Consider the following 16,605-nt stretch of genomic DNA (forward strand, 5'->3'; position numbering starts at 1 on the left):
TGGTTGGATATGTGACAAAGCAGAGTGAGCAAAACACTTATTTTATTTTTTAAAAGATTTTTTAAATGTTGATTTATTTTTGAGACACACACACACACATGCACACACACACAGCATGAGCAGGGGAGGGACAGAAAGAGATGGAGACACAGAATCCACACAGATGGAGACACAGGCTCTGAGCTGTCAGCACACAGCCCGATGTGGGGCTTGAACCACAAACTGTGAGATCATGACTTGAGCCAAAGTCGGACCCATAACCGACTGAGCCACCCAAGTGCCCAAAATGTATATTTTAACATCTAGATTGTGTTCAAGTCAAGCTTCTTATATCTTTGAAATTTTTTGTTAATAAAATATGGGATAAAAGCAGTAAAAAAAAATGAAAGTTAATTTTAAAATTTAGTGATGCTTATACTAAATAAGCTTCTAATTTGAAATTATCTGACTCAATATATTATATGTATTATAAGAAGATAATTTATTAAATGGCAACAAAAAAAGAGACCTGTGAATGGAAAAACTGTTTTTAAAGTGCTAAAAGAATCCTGAGTGCCATGGGATTGAGTTTGATTTTTTTTTACCCAACATTTTCAGTAAAACACTTGTAACCATGATAGCATATTTGATTTTACCATATAGAATAAGATTCACACTTAAATTAGTATGTAAAATTTTTAAATTGAAAGAGACCTTAGCAATCATCTTTTAATCCCTTTGTTTTAAAGATGTGAAAGCTGATGTCCTCAAGGACTGTGAGTTTATTCTAAGTCACAAAGCTAGTAAATACCAGCATGTTTACCAAAAACAAAACAAAACAAAACAAAACTGTGAAATCTGATTCATTTCCCTTTGAAGTTCTCTTGTACAAGTGTGAGAATCAGTCAGACCAGCATCTAGACTACCAGGAAGAGGCATCTGTGAGAAGGGAATAATAATGCCTGCTCTGCTACAGGAAATACCAACGCGCTTTGGATTGTTCTTAAGATGGTGAGAAACTTAAATACCACTCGTTAGTTTCAATGTATGTGTAATACATCGAATTCTACACTTCAGGTCAGTGGATTTCCAAATGGGACTGATGCACTGGCTGTGATTTAACCCATTATTTCCCATAAAATTTACATCGGTCAGAATGCATAATCCAAGTGACCATGAGAGACAAATACATATGAAAGTAGAGCCAAGTAGAGGCTGGAACACATTTAGATAGTTAGAAGGTTCATTAATCTTCACCATAAATTAAATTCTCCAACTGAAGGAGAATTTACAAGTTTTATTTTTATGTACAGTCTTCAAAGAGATTTGGAATAAAACAAATGTATTCAAATGCATAAATATAAGCCATCCTCAAAGTAAAACATTAAATCTGAAGAAATATATTATTTGATAGGAACATAGCAATAAAATATTCAACAAAAACCCACAGAGTCTAAAGGATTTTCATTTCATGTGGACTCAAAGTATTCCATTTTCATTATTTTTATTTTTTTTAATTAATTTATTTAGAGAGACAGAGAAAGCATGAGTTGGGGAGGGCAGAAAGAGAGGGAAAGAGAGAGAATCCCAAGCAGGTTCCACACTGCCAGCATGGAGCCTGATGTGGGGCTCAAACCCATGAACCAAGAGATCATGACCTGAGCCAAAGTCAGATGCTTAACTGACTGAACCATCCAGGCGCCCCCCAAAGTATTCCATTTTTAAAATGCTAACTTTTAAATATATATTGGCATAACCTTTACTGCATCTTGCCCCTACAGAGAAGACTAAAAAAGAAAATATGCTCAATAATTAGTTTCCTCATAATAAAATTCCCAGAAGAGCATTATAAAAAAATAAATGTCAAGATTGCCATGGATATATAAGAATCTTCTGGGAACTCTGTGGAACACTATTTATTAATATACAGATAAGTACTTTTTAATTTATCTATTCAATGGCTGAATGAGTAGAAAAAATAATAAATGTCCATAGAGTTTTACAGTTTTCAGGATATTTTATTTCCTTTTTTTTTTAACTTTTATTTATTTTTGAGAGACAGAGAGGCAGAGCATGAATGGAGAGGAGCAGACAGAGAGGGAGACACAGAATCTGAAGCAGGCTCCAGGCTCTGAGCTGTCAGCACAGAGCCTGAGGCAGGGCTCGAGCCCACGAACTGTGAGATCATGGCCTGAGCCAAAGTAGGATGCTTAACCGATTGAGCCACCGAGGCACCCTTTGTTTTCTTTATCTGATATGATCTTCATAGTATCAAACTGTGCAATATCAAAAGTTGGAGTGGATATTAATATTCTTATTTCACCTGTTAAGCAGTTGAGGCTCAAATATTAGTCTAAAAAATAGCAATGTGCTATTAATAAAATCAGATGATGGAAAAATATATAGTAATTTGTCAGGTTCTCAGAGTAAATAAATATCAAAGACATGTCTAAAACATGCTTTCAAGCTAGTGTTTTTTCCACTGAAACTTCTATCTAAATTTATCACTTAAAGTGCTATCACATCAAGTCATCTTTTTATTTTTGAAAAATCCATTAGTTCCATCAAAGCATCATAAATCTGTTTCCATGTTTTCCTAATATGCTTGACAAAACGACATATAAACATAGAATTCCAGGATAGGGCACGATAATTCAGTATACTCAAATTGATGGTAGTAAGAATGAAATGGTAAGCACAACTTGGCCTTTCTTGCTCCTTCTTTCTCCTTTCTTTCCTTTCTTCTATCAATTTATCTATGTATCATCTATCTGTCTATCTATCTATCTATCATCTACCTATCTATACTTTTAAGTACATCAGAATATACTATTGTGAAAATTAATAAAAAGAAACCTCCTTTAGAAAGGATTCAGGAGGCAAGCAAGGGAGATCTCGTGCCCTACTACTCATCATCAATTGCAGACCCAGCAGGAAGAGACATGCCTTGCAAGCCCATACTACTTGAGCCACTACTTTACCATCCCAGCAGGAGGAAGAAAGTTTTCCTCTTCCTCAACAACAGGTAGCAGCCTAACCAATGAGAGTCATAACTCAGCCAATGAAAAGCCACTATACTTCAAATTCCCAGTTACTCCAAAAGACTTTTTATGACCGCACTCCCTAGTTCCCTCTTTCCTCTATAAAACAGTCGTCCTCTCCTGTATCTTACTGGTTTTGCAGTAGCTTGCTTCTCCCAGATTGCAATTTTCTTCTATTCCCAAATAAACCCATTGTCTTGTTTTGCTGGCATAATAGCTGGCAGTTTTATTCATGAGGTTAACTCTATTAATTATTTAATAATCTCTAAATAGTTCTTTCCATGTTGGAACACAATTATTTTTTAATTCTGTGTTGGCTATTTTATAGGAGAGGTACCTAAATCACATGGCTTCACATGGGATTAGGAGAGCTGCAGAATGGAAAAAGACAATTAGGAAAGGAAATAAGTGGGTAGACTTTGAAGGACACCACACCTTTTGAGTTCATCCATAATTACAAGGTGTTATGTTTCAAACTCTACTCTGAATCTGGGAACCCAAAGAATAGAATGCTGATTGAATGATGGCTTTAGCCTAAGTGACAAGTTTAAATTTTATTCTCCAGGCATTAAGAAGCCTTTGAGTGTTCAAATTTGTTTTGATTTGGTTTTAGTTTTTGTCTAATGGGAGAAATAGGGTAATCCATTTCAGATTTTTATAAAATAAAGTATAGGGTTCATAAGAAAGAAAAGCTGAAAACATGGTACCCGATTAGAAAACCAATAGAGCAGTCAACACAAGAGAATTTAGGGCCTGAGTTGAAGGAGTAACAGTGGATTTAGAGAAGGGACAGAATCAATAATACTTAGGAAGTAGAATCAATAGGATATGGTGAATGAACGGATGTTTAAATTAAGGAAAAAGAGGGGTCAAAGATGCCTCTGAAATTCCTCTTTAGAAAAATGACAATTCCAATCAAGCAAACATTGGAAGAAATGTTTTATTTGTTTGTTTGTTTGTTTGGCCTTTTTTTTTTTTTTTTTTTTGTCAAGGTAGTATGTGTTGAAGAAAAGTGATTCAAATTAAGTTTGGAAAATGTCACTTATCTACTCTCCTCAGATAAATTGCAAACACTGTCAGGATTCTGCATGGAGTATAGTAGATGGTGGTTACTGAGGGGGGGCAGCAAGGGATTTGCCTTGATACATACCGTATCAAGAGAAGGTAGGGCTACAGAACTGCTAATTCTAAAATGGGTAAATCCGAGTACTTTGGGTTTCATCAGTGAATAGTGGAAGTTGTTTTTTGTTTTGTTTTTTACTTTTATATTCAAAATTGATAGGCATGAGTCTCTATGTACTTGTACTATGTACTTAATCTGTGTGCTGTATGGTCCCCAGTCCCAGAAGCCCATAAGCAGCACAAAGAAGGCAAGAAAACACTTTCTTCCACTTTAGATCTTTAAAATTTCTGGATCTGTGGGGATGAGCAGAATACTGATGCTGTCACTTTCTTGTAATTATATGTACTTAAGTGCCTTTGAACCCAATGAACTTAGCCCTATAAGACAAGCAGTCAAAACACCCCCCTTCATACTTCAGTCAAAGGATGAAAACCGCCAGTTATATTAATTTATACATTTTTTTGGGAATAAAACTTTCTTCCATTTTCCAGAGGCATCTAAACCCAGGCTTCTCCTCACCTAGAGCATCAGAATGGCAGCTTCCAAATAAACTCAACAACCCAAGCTAGGATGTAACACTCTCTTTGTTGTCAACATGGCATCCAAGGCAGCCATCTCCCCTTCCGTACCAATGGCCCCAGCCCCCTTACACTTTTACTTCATCTTCACATTCACCCAGTGTGGTCTGTACATAAAAGAGGAAAATTGCAATTGTTTAGACCCTGCAACTCCCTTCCTGATCCCCTAACTCAAGCATAGGCTCATTACTTTGCTAATTTTTGAACTTTTACTGAAATTCCCATAGAGAAATTGAGAAAAGACTTACTTGTTTGTTCTATGATATCTTGGTATCTATGAAATTTCATATTTAAAAAATTGTTTCAGTGTTTGGGGCAAGGGAGATTCCAAAAATGCTGTCTCAATTTTTTTCCCAGAGGAGGACTCAACCCTTTAAATTGTTGGTTAGAATTTGTGGTTTTGCTTTTTTTAAACATCTGCTGCCTACTGTGGCTGTAGCAATCAAACGTTCATTCCATTTTATCATTCATTTGTTAGTTAAATCAGCAGAATCTGTCTCTGTTTAATAACCACCCGAAGTGGAAATGAATTAGTCCTATAATTTAAATAGTGAACAAAAAATACACAGCTAATGAACATTTTTTTGGAATCAGTTATTTTTTTCTATGCTAGAAAAAATGATGTGGAAAATGTTCCTATCAGGAGTATCTCAATGAGTATTCTTACAGTATTCTTGAGAATTCAGGAAACATGCTTGCCCATCAGGAAACAGAATTAAATGGATAGTAAATTTGTTTGGGTTTCCTCATGGACTCAAAAGCAGTTCCAAGGACCCAGGAATTTTCTATTGCAATTCTCTGATTAATAGATCATATAAATACTAAACATGAAAGGGCATTGTGTAGATAAATCAATTTAATTGAAGTTATTTTAGTAATTAACCAACCTCGTTTCTTCCAATTACTCTTCAACGAACTCCTTGTCCAGGCAAACACAAATTGAGTTTCTGGAATTCTGCAAGTACTTTTCTTTAGAAACTTTTCCAATTCCCCATGAAAAAAACTTAAGAAATATATTTTGTTAAGACTGTCTTGCTTCATTCTTTAAATTGAGCCTAAACATTTTAAAGAAATCAAAGTATCCTCTTACTGAGCTTGAGTTTTTCCATTCTGTTTTTAAAAAGTAATGGCTGGGGCGCCTGGGTGGCGCAGTTGGTTAAGCGTCCGACTTCAGCCAGGTCACGATCTCGCGGTCCGTGAGTTCGAGCCCCGCGTCAGGCTCTGGGCTGATGGCTCAGAGCCTGGAGCCTGTTTCCGATTCTGTGTCTCCCTCTCTCTCTGCCCCTCCCCCGTTCATGCTCTGTCTCTCTCTGTCCCAAAAATAAAATAAACGTTGAAAAAAAAAATTAAAAAAAAAAAAAGTAATGGCTAAGTTAAGTAGAAAACTACATTAGCATTAATATTTGAAACCAGATATAATTTAATAATTCTTACATGGCATGGTTATTGTTTGAAAGAAATTTCAAACTTATTAAAATGACATAATCTGAATGACTAATGTTATTACATTTTGTTGCTGAGGAAATACATGAAGTACTCTCAGCTGTGATTAGAAATTTTAATAATTTCTTATCTGAATAATAAGTGATGGAGAGAATAACTAAATTAAATGACAAACATGCAGGACACTTTCTAAATTAATAGAAAGTGAAAATAATTTATTATTGTTGCATTTGCTCTCAAAGGACTTTGTGGTTTCTTGTTTTGACTGTTTTAGATTTTGCCAATCTACACTGTTGTTGTTTTTTTTTCTTAAGTTTGTTTGTTTATTTATTTATTTATTTATTTATTTAAGAGAGAGAGAGACAAAGCATGAGCAGGGGAGGGGCAGAGAGAAAGGGAGAGAGAGAGAATCCCAAGCTGGCTCTGCGTGGTCAGTGTGGAGCCCAATGTGGGGCTCAAACTCATGAATCGTGAGATCATGACCTGAGCCGAAACCAAGAGCCTGATGCTTAACTGATTGAGCCATGCAGGTGCCCCTGCACTCTGTTTTATGGTCACCAGTTTTCCATCTTCAAAGAAATTAGAAAATGTGAAAATTACTTTAATCTGGTTATTAAAATGGTAGATTATAATTCACTTAAAGTGAAGTTTATGAATGAGTTGCTCAGGTAAGATATGCCATCACTTCCAGAGATCATTAAAAGTAGGCGCTCCTCTGTGCCAGCTGATACTGGTGTGTATTAGGAGGGTTAACCCAAGTGTGCACAACAGATTGATGTGAGGAGCCACCGAAGGCAACAAGATTGGTTAAGAAGCGATCTCAGTGCAAGCCTCCAGTTATGGTATGAGTAAGTCACAGGAATAAAAAGCAGAGCATAAGGAATACAGTCAATGACACTGTAATGGCAATGTATGGGGACAGATAGTAGCCACACTTATGGTGAACGTGGCATAATGTATAAACCTGTCAAATCATGACACTGTGCCCTGAAACTAATGTCACATTGTGTGTCAGCTATACTCAAATAAAATCTATGTAAAGAAGTAATCTGAAAAGTTCAAGTGAGAGGTAATTATGTCTGCATTGGTGGTGCAAATGGAAAGGAATGACACGTGAGAGATTTGGAATAGTATTATAAAAGGATATCGGACTGTGCATAAAAGAAAAGTTTTTTAAAAGAGACAATTTTTTACAAAGTATAAAGGCAGGATGAGCAGAGATATTATTCATAGGTGAACATTCAGAGAAAAATGCTGATACATGACTGGAAGAGCAAAGATTAGTTCAATTGTAAGTTTAAGTTAAGTGTGAGGTCCTCACTGGATGATACAGGTAAAGCTATTCCGTAAGCAAATGATAGTAGAAACAGAGAGAGAGCATAGGACAAAAGTTAGGACAAGTGCTGAAATTTAGTCGTCTGCATCAGTACTTTTTACGTTTTAATACAGATATGAATCGTCTAGGACTTCAAAAATGTACCCTTTGTCCTAGTACATTTCAGATGGGGCACGAGAGTCTATATTTCTTTTTTATTATTATTATTCTTATTTTTAAGAGAGAGACAGAGACAGAGGCTTAGTGGAAGATGGGCAAAGAGAGAGGGAGACGGAATCCAAAGCAGGCTCCAGGCTCTGAGCTGTCAGCACAGAGCCCGTTGCGGGGTTCGAACTCACAAACCGTGAGATCATGACCTGAGCCAAAGTCGGACGCTTAACTGACTGAGCCACCCACCCAGGCACCCTGAGATTCTGTATTTCTAACGAGCATCCAGTAATGCCCAAACTACTGATCTGATGACCACACTTTGGACATTGAAGTACATTTTTTCTCAAATGTCACTACTCCTTGGAATCTCAAAGAAATTTTAAAACAAACAAAAACGACTCCCGTTTCCCAGCCCCAGAAAATCTAACTGCGTTAATTGGAAGCACTGCATTTTAACTCCTAAAGCAATACGAATATGCCACAAGGTTTGAGAACCTTGTCAAGGTGGTAGTTTGAAAGAGTGAAAAATAAAAACAATCCCCATTTAGACAGGTGTAGGGAAAAGTAAGACCATAAGGAAAAAAGGCAACCGGAAAGATGCAAGGATAACTAGATGGGTTTTTGTATTTTGTAAGTCAAATCAGAACTCAGTGAAATCACTTCTGACTTCTGACTCCAGAATATAGGAGAATATATGATGCTCTAAGTCACTAAATTTGTGGTGACTTGTTTCAGCAGTCATAGGAAACAAATGCACCTATGAATTAGATATAGTTATTGTTTTAGTTCAGGCCGTTCCAATAGAATACCATTGACTGAAAGGCTTAACCAGTGAACATTTATGTCTTACTCTTCTGGAGCCTGCAAAGTCCAATATTAAGGTGCTAGCTGATTAAGTTCCTGGTGAGAACCCTCTTCCTGGTTTTCAGAGGGCTGAGGATGGAGAGAGAAAGAGCAAGTTAGCTAGCTCTCTGGCATCTTCTTATAAGGGCATTAATGCCATCATAGGGACGCTACCCTTATTACCTAATGACCTCCTTAAGGTCTCATCTCCAAATACCATCACACTGGGGAGTTTCAATGTATGAATTTTGTGATGGACACATACCTGAAGTTCATAGCAGTTAATATCCTGATTTTACAGATGAAGAACCTCAAATACAGAGAAAGTAACTAATTTGCCCAAAGTCACATAACTTCCAAATGATGGGATTTGAACCCTAACAGCCTGATTCTGGAACCGTCAAAAATAAGTAGGCTTACAAAGGAGTCTTCCTACCATTTTATCCATCCAATTCAAGTCTGTTTCATATTAAAAGGTTGCTGAGACTTTCTTTTCAATTATGTCTTGTGATTTTTCAGCATAATACTTAACACTAAATGACCTAAGCTAAAATTGAGAATATTATTTCAGGCATAAAATTTCTTCATTCAGAAAATATTAACATCTGCTTATGAAATTCACAAGCATTATACTAGTACCAAACTAAGAGATTTTGATAGTCTTACATAGAACAAACTCCAGCTCCTCGATAAACAATTAAAACTTAATTCACTAGAATTTAGTCTGCATCAAAATCAGAGGATTAGAACCTCAGGGTTCAGCAGGAATGTTTATCTCCTCTCAAAGTAACCATAAAAACAGTGATTCTCAATAGTTTGTGTAGGAATGTAAAAGTTTATTCCCATTAATTGAATTTCAGAGAATAACTAAGTTGCACACACTTTACCAAACATATTCTAAGCAAAAAGAGTAGTACATACACATGGGCAAAATTCAAACAGTGTAGAAAGGTATACAATGAAAAATGAGATCCATGCGTGCCATATTTTCTTCCATAATTAAATTAACTGTTTCCATATCGGAAGGTGATCATATAATGTATTCCCTAACGAGCATATTTTTAAGAGTGACAAGTGCTAAACAGACAGAAAACCAGTGAGGGGGCAGGTAAAAACCAGGACTTAACTGGGTTAATTGGTGAAAATTGAAGATATTTTCAGGTTTTTCCAATAGCTAAAAATGCTGACATAAGGTTTATTGCATCTTAACGTTCTTTTGTAAGAATGACTACTGAGTGAATCACTAAAAATATGTCAAAATCTGTGTGGATTTTGGTTTTGTCAGATATCAGATTACTCTCTAAATACACAACACCACTTTATTCTTCCACCAACAAAGTATGAGAGCCTTGTTATCCCACCATCTTTCCTATAAGAAATAATACCACACATATTATTTTTTGACAATATATTTATATATTTAATAAATCACTTCTCTGATTTGTTTTGTATGCCTTTAGTTTTAAGTAAAATTTGTTATTTATTTGTGCATTTGTATATTTTCTGATACTTATTTATTCAAATCCTTTGCCCATGTTTCTATTATTTTTCTATTGTATATGTATATGTGTGTGTATACATATAAAATATCTGTATATATGTCATATGTATAATAGTATGTATAATATTTCTATTCTAATATTTCTATATGCATAAATAATATACATAATGTACTACATATAATATTTCTATTCTATCTAATATTTCTGTTAGATTTGGTTTGTGTAAACTCTGTGAATTCAAATAATTCACCCATTGCTTGTATATGTATTCCAAATGTTTTCCTAATAGACTCTTCATTGTTTCTTACAGAATTTTAAGAATTGTACTACTTATATGTTCTCAAATTTATTATTCATTTGCTTATTCTAAAGCCATAGCATTTTGAGCATTACTTTCAAAGAGAATTGATACATAGTCAAAATCATTGTCTGGGTCTTACAAGATAAGAGTTAGGTCCCTACTTAAATGCTCTTCTGAACATTTAGATATGCTCTATCGATGGGCAAAGTCTATACAGGTAATCTCATACACCATCTCCTCTGGTCGTAAACCATATTAAGGAAGAGACTCTAGATGAACTGGCCTGAATCCATTGTTACTGCTACTCAAAAATAACAATCACAACAATACCCAACAATTGTGACATTGATAGTGTACCATGAACATCATCTTGGTACCAGATGTAACAGAAAGGAAGAAAATTAGCAAGTACGTTAGTCAGATTTCTACTTGTACTTATGAAAACAGTCCTATTCTTCATTACCTGCTCATCACCGTAGTATGCAAAAGATAATATTCTGCTTTCTCACTAATGCAAACCTTTCCTCAACACTCTCAACTTTGTTCAGTGGGTTGTCATCAATTAACAAGGCTCATTGCCTTAATTTAGTTAAGAAGTAATTGACCAAACTATAATTGAACACCACTTTGAATGAAACCTTGATGAGTTATTGTTATTATTTTGAATTTGCATTTACTTTGGATGAAATATAAAATTATTTTGTTAATTCATCTAATTACTAGTCAAAACTAAGTTGAGGATCTTTTATGGGTTAGGAACTGATAAGTTCTTGAGATTCAAGGATGAGTAATGCTGTAGCTACATGCAAGAAGTCCAGTGTTTAGTTGTGGATTAAGGAAAAAAGGTAGGAGCGTCTGGGTGGCTCAGTCAGTTAAGCGTCCGACTTTGGCTCAGTCATGATCTCATGGTTTGTGGGTTCAAGCCCCGCATTGGGCTCCGTGCTGACAGTTCAGAGCCTGGAGCCTGCTTCAGATTCTGTGTCTCCCTCTCTCTCTGCCCCTCCCATGGTTACACTCTGTCTCTCTCTGACTCTCAAAAATGAATAAATGTTAAAAACAAAAAAGAACAAAAAAGGCATATTGTAAAATGTAAAGGTTTTTAAAAATATAATACAATAAATGGAAGAGGGAAATTCAATTAGAACAAGTATAAAATCATCAACAGAGAAAGACTGTATGTACTCAAGTTAGGAAAAATCATCCAGACATCCTACTTATGCCTAATGTAAACAGGAGTTTAAATGCATTAAAATGTATTTTGAGTGTTCTTTGGAGTTCATTATATACAGGTGACCATAATCCTTTACCTGAAATCATTCATCATTGCAACCAAGCTCAGTTTCAAGGGAGATTCATGAAATAGTGAGGGAAGAAGTGAGTGGACATCTGCTTAACCTGTTAAATAAGCCTAAACAGTTTGGCAGATCACAATGACAAATTTCTGAATCACATTCGCACAGTAGTCCAATTCATTTTGAGAATTTTTAAAATCCCACTTGAGAAAATTGGAAAAAATCAGGTAGTATCATAAAAAAGACTTTTCATACCAGAAAGGTGAAGAAGAGGAAGAAGTGAAAGGAGAAAGGTCAAAAGCTTCTACAATCCATTTATGAAAACACCAGAATTGAGCAATGGCCCCAAGGCAACAATAAAAGTAGAACAAAATCCCTGAAACATTAAGTATTCTCTTTTGGTTGCTATAGGCAACTAGATGTTAAGCACACAACTCCTAGTTCCTGCTCAATTACCCTGTGATACCCCTACTACAAAGCTTTAGATGGTGTGAACATATGTGTATATGAGTATTTCCGTTTCTTTAATAATACACAATCCTTATTAAAAAGCTAACCTTGAAGATAGGTGATAAAATTCAGATTCTGTGTTATTACAGAGTCTGGGGCAGGATTGGTGGATTGTTCTTGAGACTCCAAGATTTTCCCAAATGTCTGACTCATTCAAACTCTACACATAGACTTTACAAAACAGTTTTTATCTCGCTTCGAAGTTAAACTTTGACCATGTACTGTAGAGCTTTTTATTTGCTTTCAGAAGGGAATTTCTTACCTTATGAGTGTATTTAGAAAGACCCAAGGATTGCTCATAAAAACAGTCAAAATCCCAGTCAGAAGTTGCTCAGCCACTCTCCTGTATGCCTTCTAGAAAGGGCTGTTGAGAAAATTCAGGCCTATTAGCTACAGTTGTTGAGGTTTGTGAATTCCAGTGAGACATAGAAAACCGTCATCTCAGAGATTTAATAAGCAGGCCTTCTGACCTAACATTCCCTCTTGGAATCTTTTTCTACAGGATGATTTAATAGTTGTCACCCAGATTGGGCTCTCAGCAACCATGCAGTATAACTATAACCATCAACTTTGACTGGTATGCTCATTTACTACTGGCTAGGGTCTACAAAAATAGTGAGACATGGCCCATTTCACCAAGCAACAAACTTTATCACCAATAGCAGTGCCAAGGGGAGGCTTGCAAACTGAGTGATGCTTTAGCACTCCCTTTTTTCAGTAGCCATGCAACCCACCAAAGATAACCCAAATAAATATAACAGCTATGGAAAAAAAAAACAGTATTCTTGCTATAGAAACACAGCCCCAAGAGAAGTTTCCTGGCCTCCAGGCTTCCATCCAGATTGGGGTCCACAAACACTCCAAATAGAAATTCTGGATTTTAGTGCTGGAAATTCTGGAAATTAGTACTTCAACCATCTTAATATTTTTATATAATTCAAGGAAGTGAATTATTTATTGAGAAACTATTCTGTTTATTTTATTTCACCTGATTATTTCATCAATGTTTTGAGGTAGATATCACTATTCCAGTTTTACAGATAAGAAAACATAGAATGAGACACTTTAAGTAACAAGATCCCAGCCATGGAACTAATTGTGGCAGAACTAAGATCTGAACCATGCACACCTCTGTGTGTAGAACAGAGCTCCTACTCCATCATCTACACACACAAAGATGTCAATACTGGCTTTCATTAGCTGCTGCATCTCTTTGTTTCAATGTTTGGGTTTGGTAAACCTTAACGGCAGTCAGAAAATATATTCTCGGTCTGAGAAAGATGGCATAAATCCTAATCGGTATCTAAATTCATAGGATCCCATGTGATGTGTTCATTGGTTATGTGTTTTGTGCAACCTTTAACTCTTGAAGCTCTCTTGGCCACTGATTACTTTGCAGGACTCTTGCTGTCCATTTTTCTCTAATTTCCTCCATATCTCTGCTGATTTTTCCCATTATAAATGCTTGATGTCTAAATATTTTTAGGGTCTTAGAACACCTTCTACTCTTTGATTTGTCCGTAATCAATTCTTCTCCCTACTCTTGTCCCGACAGCAAGAAATATTCTACGCCTCCGCTATTCTATGCAAGGTATTTTTGTCAATTATCAGCTGCATCATTTACTTGTAGTGGATACAAGCAGAATGGGAAGATATGAAAAAAACCCTCTTTTTTCCCTTTTTTCCCTCTCTGACCTCCCAAAATAGTTATAGTTAGCCATCCTCATCTCTGTCACTCAAGAGATAAGACAACTTAAACTTTTTTCATTTTACAATGAACCTTATCCAGTTCTGTTCTCAATTTCACCTGTAAAAGAACTATCCATTATTCACCCATTATATCTGCAACTTTTTTCACTCCAGTGGCTTTGTTATCATCCCCAAATCCTAGATTAGAATTCCTTCATTTACACTGTTAGCCCAGAAAGACCTGTAGTTCCACTATACAAGGGTGTTGGCTATAAAGGGGCCACTTCCTTTTAAAAAGCTAGATAAATAAAAGAATACAATACCTAGGAATAAATTTAACCAAGAAGGTGAAACTGCTGTATACTGAAAACTACAAGATGTGAACAAAAGAAATTGAAGAAGACACGAGTAAATGGAAAGACATTCTGTGCTCATGGATTGGAATAATTAATATTGTTGAAATGTCCATACTACCCAAAGCAATCTACAGATTCAATGCAATCCCTATCAAAATTACAGTGTCATTTTTCAAAGAAATAGAACAAGTAATTCTGAAATTTGTAAGGAGCCACAAAAATCTATAAATAGTCAAAAAATCTTGAAAAAGAAGAAAAAAGTTGCAGGAATCACACTCCCTGATTTTAAAATGTATTTTTTTGGGGGCGCCTGGGTGGCGCAGTCGGTTGAGCGTCCGACTTCAGCCAGGTCACGATCTCGCGGTCCGTGAGTTCGAGCCCCGCGTCAGGCTCCGGGCTGATGGCTCAGAGCCTGGAGCCTGTTTCCGATTCTGTGTCTCCCTCTCTCTCTGCCCCTCCCCCGTTCATGCTCTGTCTCTCTCTGTCCCAAAAATAAATAAACGTTGAAAAGAAAAAATAAATAAATAAAAAATAAAATGTATTTTTTTTAAGTTTGTTTATTTACTTTTTGAGAGAGGGAAAGAGAGAGAGTGCCAGAGAGGCAGAGGGAGGAGGAGACAAAGAATCTGCACTGCATTGTCAGTGTAGAACCAGATGTAGGGCTTAAACTCACAAACTGTGAGATCATGACCTGAGCTGAAGTCAAGAGTTGGATGCTTAACTGACTGGGCCACCCAGGCTCCCCTAAAACTATATGTCAAAGCTATAGTTTTTAAAACTATATTATATTGGCATAAAACTATGGAACAGAATCAATGGAACAGAATAGAGAACCCATAAATAAACCCATACATATACAGTCAATTAACTTATAACATAGGAGCCAAGAATATGCAACAGGGAAAGGACAGTCTCTTTTTTTTTTTTTTTTTTAACATTTATTTATTTTTGAGACAGAGAGAGACAGAGCATGAACAGGGGAGGGGCAGAGAGAGAGGGAGACACAGAATCTGAAACAGGCTCCAGGCTCTGAGCTGTCAGCACAGAGCCCGACGCGGGGCTTGAACTCACGGACCGCGAGATCATGACCTGAGCCGAAGTCGGACGCTTAACCGACCGAGCCACCCAGGCGCCCCAAGGACAGTCTCTTTAATAAGTAGTGCTGGGAATGCTGACCTGCCACTTACAAAAGAGTGAAACTTGACTACTATCTTAACACCATACACACAAATTATCTCTAAATGGATTAAATGCTTGAACATAAGACGTGAAACCATAAAATTCCTAGAAGAAAACATAAGCAGTAAGCTCCTGACACAGGTTTTAGAGATTATTTTTTTAATCTAACACCAAAAGCTGCACAGCAAAGGAGACCATCAACAAAATGAAAAGACAACCTACTGAATACAAAAAAATACTTGCAAATCATGTATCTGAGAAGAGCCTGGTGTATAAAATATACAAATAACTCATATACCTCAATAGCAAAAAAAAACAAAAAAAAACAAAAACAAAAAAAAACAACCCCTAACAATCCAATTAAAAAATGAGAAGATCTGAATAGACATTTCCCCAAAGAAGATATACAGATGGCCAACAGGTACATAAACAGATGCTCGACATCACTAATCATCATGAAAATGGAAATCACAACAATGAGGTATCACCTCACATGTGTTAGAATAGCTATTATCAAAAAGACAAGAAAGAACAACTGTGTACTGAGGAGGTGGAGAAAAGGGCATCTTGGTGCACTGTTAGCTGGGAAGGTAAACCAGTACAGCCGCTATGGAAACAGTATGGAGGTTTCTTGAAAAATTAAAAATAGCATTACCATATGATCCAGAAATCTCACTTATGGTTGTTTATCTGAAGAAAAATAAATAACTATTTCTAAAAGATAGATGTACCCCCAAGTTCCCTGAAGCTTTATTTACAATAGCTAAAATACAAAACTTAAGTGCCCATTGATGGATGAATAAACTGTGGTGTGTGTGTATAACAAAATTATATTCAGCCATAAAAAAAGAATGAAATCTTGCCATTTGCAACAACATGGATGGACCTCTAGGGCATTATGCTAAATGAAATAAGTCAAACAGCAAAGAGAAACACCCTATGATCTCTCCTATATGCGGAATATAAACAAACAAGCTCATAGATACAGAGAATAGGTTGGTGGTTGCCAGAGGCAAGGGTTTGGGGCAGAATAAATGGGTAAAGGGGGTCAAAATGTAAAAGTAAAAAAAGTGCAAAAAGGAAACTGAGGTCTGTTTGTATTTAAAATATTCTTAAGAGGATCAGTCTTCAGGGGCGCCTGGGTGGCGCAGTCGGTTAAGCGTCCGACTTCAGCCAGGTCACGATCTCGCGGTCCGTGAGTTCGAGCCCCGCGTCGGGCTCTGGACTGATGGCTCAGAGCCTGGAGCCTGTTTCCGATTCTGTGTCTCCCTCTCTCTCTGCCC

The sequence above is a fragment of the Leopardus geoffroyi genome, chromosome A1 (assembly GCF_018350155.1).
Source record: "Leopardus geoffroyi isolate Oge1 chromosome A1, O.geoffroyi_Oge1_pat1.0, whole genome shotgun sequence".
Lineage (NCBI taxonomy): Eukaryota > Metazoa > Chordata > Mammalia > Carnivora > Felidae > Leopardus > Leopardus geoffroyi.